This window comes from Dendroctonus ponderosae, unplaced genomic scaffold, assembly GCF_020466585.1.
Source record: "Dendroctonus ponderosae isolate FM_Combo_2020 unplaced genomic scaffold, Dpon_F_20191213v2 Dpon_F_20191213_1, whole genome shotgun sequence".
NCBI lineage: Eukaryota > Metazoa > Arthropoda > Insecta > Coleoptera > Curculionidae > Dendroctonus > Dendroctonus ponderosae.
The window spans coordinates 34946856-34952611 of record NW_026017110.1 but is presented as its reverse complement, the minus strand read 5'-3'; the positions used below and the strand labels follow the sequence as shown (position 1 = coordinate 34952611).

General features: G+C 32.6%; 1 long non-coding RNA gene across 1 annotated transcript; it reads right to left on the bottom strand.

Annotated features, from left to right (window-relative positions):
* Positions 1-1927: 1927 nt before the first annotated feature.
* On the bottom strand, positions 1928-3754 carry LOC109541578. The gene is made up of 2 exons (XR_002172350.2): positions 3430-3754; positions 1928-2114 (listed from the first exon to the last, which is right to left on the bottom strand). It is a non-coding gene; the product is annotated as an uncharacterized LOC109541578 (long non-coding RNA).
* Between the last annotated feature and the right edge of the window lie 2002 nt (positions 3755-5756).

The following is a 5756-nucleotide window of genomic DNA, read 5'->3' as shown; positions in this document are numbered from 1 at the left end:
TGACAAAAAACATCATTGCCGCTGTGCCTTTTCATCAAAAAATTGTAGAAGAGAACTTTTTTGATATCAAAAATTTTCGTAATTTGAAGCAAAGACCGTAATTTTTCTTTTGAATGCTTAAGTATTCTAATATACTACCAATTAAACATGGAACAATTTCAAAATAATGCTTAATAACAAAGTTGAAATTCGATCTTTAACTGTTAATATCTTACTAATTCAATATTTTTCTCGTGCTCTCCAAGTGAGCCTCTATCACCCCTTAAAAGGAAAGATGCCAATTTTAATTCACCCTGTATATATCAACAAACTAGCTTTACTAGGATCCTCGATTTTTTCAAATCACTTTTAAAAATTAGTTTTGAATTTACAGTTCATATTCAACATTTGTTTGCACCCGTTTTCAATTGCTCAACTGAAACAAAAGATTATCAGTTTCAAGAAGCATGTTTCTTAAACCTCAAAAACATTCGTCATAATTGTTTATATTACTAACAAACAAGTCGAGGCAAACTGATGGTATGCTCGTCTTTCGATTTGCCAGTCTCTCGAAGAGACAAATGCTCAAAGATCCAAATCCGCCAAGCTTTTTCGGTAACCGAATTAATTTGAAAAAAATGAACAATATATCCGACATAAAAATAATTCTGCCAACGGTTCACAGAAATATCGAACGCCGCTATTCGATTCAATTCCCGACAAATTTCTTACATTAAATTAAAAATTCTATATCAAATTAGTTCAACGAATACATTTCCAAAGAATGACATTTTAGCGATCTCCAAATAATATACTGACGTAGACAATGTCACAGGTGAGTAATCAAGCAGAGGCAGTGTCACGCAGTTCTTAGAAGCCGTATTATCTATCGTAGCCAGATTATCCTAAATAAAGTAAAATGAAACAGCTGCAAAAATGAATTGATAATCAAAAATCAATAATTCAACAACGAATTACGAACAAATTGTTCATCATACCTTCAAACTTATATAACACATAAAAAAATTTGGAATAAACGTCAACATCTGAATGGTACTGCTTAAGCCGTTGTGAAATTTTAATATTTAAAATGAGAAGCACATATGCAAAACCCGATATGCAAAAAATATTAAAATTGAGGTATTCGGGCCACCGTCTTCTAAAAGACCACATCGCATTACTTGATGAAGTTTTAATATTTAAAATGACAAGCACATATGCAAAAAATATTTAAATTGAGGTATTAGCGCCACTGTCTTCTAAAAGGCCACATCTCATTACTTGATTATGTTTTCAGCTCCAAAACGCGCTGTAACTCAGTTTTAACTTCAATGGGAAAAGTGGATCAATTCTCAAAAGCCGATATATGCTCGAGGGGTAAGATGCAAAGTCAGCTAAACGTTTTAAAGCTAATATTTGGGTAAATTGATAACATTACTGCAAAACGAGCTATTTTTGCATTTCGCAGGATTTTAATGTTTTACACAAACCGCCTAACCCTGTTTTGGGTTGCAGTAATTGATTATAAGCAGCATTAGTGTGGTGTGAGCTCAGGTCAATTGTGAAAGTATTTAAGATGAGAGAAATTATTTTTTTAAACTATGTTTAAATGGCTTATAGTGAAGACAATGTCAGTGAAAGTAATACTGTAGTTGAGACCAAGCCTTCACGTTTAAGAAAAGCAAAATATGATCTGAAACATGGATGCGAACCATTGGAAAAAGAAAAAGGGAGATTATTATGCGTACAACTGGACTTGTTTGGTAGGCCTTTACGAACTTGTCTGTACCAAAATCATGTCATGAAGAGTGCAACCCTTCATGCTAAATTATTAATTTTGTTATTAATTAAATGTTATTAATTAAGTTTGAGTAATTCCTCGAAGATATCAAGCAACATTTTACCAAATAAAATACCAAAATTTAGGGGCAGCAGGAAAAATTACCGATTAAGAGGGGGTAAACAACCTTTTTTTAGTTTGCTAAAAAGCTACATGTTGATAGCTGGATTATATTTAAAGCAATTACGCCACAACACTTAAACAAACCAACTTGTGAGGTGATATAGTAGAATACCAGTCAGCCACCTCGTCTCTAATGAGCTGGCTAATTGCCAGTAATGGAGCACAGCCAATCCTAAAGAAAAAAGAAAGTTTCAAATAATATTGAAATCTGATATATATCTTCTATTTACCATTTTATGTACCATCATTATAGAAAAATAAATACAATTTATATTAATTTCATAAATCATTTTACACTGATCGGAACATAACGCTTCTCTGTCTTGTTTATTCATTCTGGTGATATTAGCAACGTACGCATATAAATTCGAATTATAAAGGAGCGACTTTGTTTTCGTTTCTTAAAGTATATTTGATATTAAGCAGTTTCAGTGAGCAATTGATATTAAGCAGTTTCAAACTTACACACTTTTGAACAGTCACGGTTTCACAGCACACGTATTTTAACAAATCATGACTATAGTACTTTTGAACGCCCATCGCTCACTTCCAACATTCTAAAGATATACCGTTGTCCAAGAAAATGGCTATTTATAGTACAAGCCTCTAAAAAGATCAATACATGATTTGATGTACAAATGCGCCTAGATTATACTAGATTATATAGAGATAAGTACCCATATAAAAGTAAAAAAATTATAAACGAATCAATTAGTTGAAATCGAAAATTACTTAAACCTGAAGATTCAGAAAGAGAATAGTATCTAAAGGAGAAATCAAAAATTGAGAAGCCTACCTCAGTACCTGTCGAATGAAGAACATTGTACAAAGGAAAAAAAAAGAAATAATGGGAATCTATACCTATTTCAGAATAGTAGGTACGATAGCGTTAACTAGGGAAGTAATGCCAAAGTTAAGTTTTTTTATATAACGTAACTTTATTTTTCTATTACTATAAAGCGCCACTTTATGGACGAAAAACTGATCCATTAAATAGTTTTGTTGGTAAAATTTTATTTTTATTAAAAATGTGATGCACTCTAAATATCTGGCATACATAGATGCATATCCATGCGAACCGAATTAAGTGAATCGTTTCAACATGTATTTTTCACTTATACGTGCATAAAAAATGCTTGTTGGTGAATTTTTAAGATTTAGAACATTCTGGGTTGCTTTAGTTTGGGTTAATTTTTCATTGGTATAAAACACTTCCATTTAGACAGAATGTTTGGAGCAGTCTGGCAACGCTACTACCAGTTCTGCCTAAATCGAAGTAAAAGCAGACTTCCCTTTTTAAGTTTTCCTTATTGCGTACTGAAACTGCTTTATATAAAACCTACTTAAGTTACAAAAATAAAAAAATGGAATTTTGCCGGTTATAAATGACAGCATGACCGAAAATAATGCCACATGATTTCTTTGTTCTCATTGCTCGAAACAAATCCGGCCATTTACGGCAGTTTACTTGACAAATAAAAACTTACTCGTAATCTACTGACTGTATTTGATGATCGCTCAACACTTTTCTTCTAATTGCAATTATTGAGACACCAGAATTTGCAGCAAAGAGTAATCGTATTCGTTTCATGGAGAATCGATTTCATGTCAGACATCAAACATTTCATATTTGACATTGGACCATTGACATACTATTACTAAACATAGACTGGACGGCCTCATGATACATACACAAGGTAGGATCTTGCGTCGATTTGCGTGACGTCAATGGAAATCACTGCCTGGCGTGCTTTTTTCCTGTCTGCTAAATGTGATTAAATATAGCTTACTTAGTCTTTGTCACATTTAATTATTTTTTTACAAATCCTTATAGCTACAAGATGCTTTGCAGCACATGTTAGACTTGGAAATTAAAAGTAAAGAAACTGTATTTATTTTGCAGACTAGCACAGTTGCCAGTTGTGCAATAAAGTATAGCGTTAGCTGAAAATGTATCCTTGCAGAAATAGTACATTACGATTCACGAGACGGAAGTCCAAACAATGAGCGAATGTTACTTTCCTATTATTTACGACGGAATACGCGGTTTGTGGTGCGCGGATGATATGTAAATTTTAATACAAATGAAATTACTGCACACCGCATTTTTTATATTTCTGAAACGACACTTAAAAGTAGCAAACAATGTAGAGTACACTTTCCAACTACCAATCGCAAAATGCTCAGTTTTGTCTACAAAATTTCCAAACATGCCTAAACGCATTGACCCATGATACAATGAATTAATTGTACGACAATGAATTAATTTAGGACGGCCGCACATAATTTATTCCTTTGTAGTTTGTAGCAATGGGTTATGCAATAACGTGTGTAGGTAGAGGCGTTTAAAATGAGCTACGTTCTTCAGTTCGTTGTGCAATACACTAATGTTATTATAATGAACATGTTTAATGAATAATTTTGAAGAATAGTTGTGAACTATTGCAGTGAACATCATAATCAGCTGTTAGCTGAAATATGCTTATTCTCTCTAAAAAAAAATCTGAAACTTTTGTACTTAACGGTTTTTGACAAAACTTCAAATTAACCGCAAAATGGTACCTTACAAAATGTAACAACTTTTTGAAATTTTTAATAAAATAATTTATAAGTTGAGAACGGTTGATTTCACAGCTTAAAGTGTAAATGCAAATTGTTATATGCAACACAAACAACAAACAAACAAAAGTTATATTGGTTTAAAAAGTTTTAGATTGAAGTTCACATTCTTAACACCCCGTACAATGTATTGATATTTTGCTTCAATAGAATCAGGATACTATGTTTTTAAGCAAAATTTTACTAAAAAAAAACAATTTACGGTGCACATGCAGCGTTGCAAGCTGCATTTCATAAGCAAATAAAAAATGGGTAGTTTTAATTTAAAAATTACAGTTTGATCTTGCCTCACTTTTCTGAGACACTTTGTATCATATAAGATACTTTTAAAATGTGCGCACTTCGTGCGTTAACAACTTTTATATAAAACTATTTTTCGAAAGTTCAACACCATCGGAAATAATGGACTCTATCGCACTTAAAAACCACCCTCTATATGAAACTATAACAGAACGAAACTTGGTTGGCTCTAACTCGCAATTAGATGTCCAAGCGAATCATGCAAAGAAAATTAGAAGTTTACATTTAAAATAAGCAAGTTAAGTTATACTTTTCATGCACCCTTTACAGCTGGAGGTCTAATTGTATTTTACAGGGTTTCGGCACGACTCATTAATATCCAGAAACAAAATTTGAAATTTCCAAAACAACTGTAAGTTGGGAAAGTTCAAATGTACGGTCGATGTAAATCACCCTATATGGGAGCTTAGCTGAATCAAGGCCTGTTATCAGGTAAAACATTGGAAAGTTACAGTTCACTAGAGGCAACAATAGTGGCGCCACGATAGTCATAGACAAGGTGTACTATTTGAGCAAGGTCTATGCGAGACCTGTGAGAGCCATCTTTAATTCACCAATGTCAAGAATAATATATTTTTTAATTCCGTTAGTGGATGAGTAGACCGAGACATCGTGTCATATGAACAAGGTTCGTAAACGTAATCGACTTCGTTGTGTTGTTACCACACCTTTGTTTCAACAACAACAACAATAAACAAACTTAAATGTGTGTTTTAAAAATAAGTATTTGTGATATCACCACAGTGACAAACAATAAATTACACCGACTGCTTACAAGTTGTTGACACATTTATCGGACAACTTTTTCCAATTAATTTCCAATTAATTGTACATACTTTCCTGACTGTGTTTCAATTCCAAATCAAAATTAATTCCTGAGTTTCAGTCATTTATT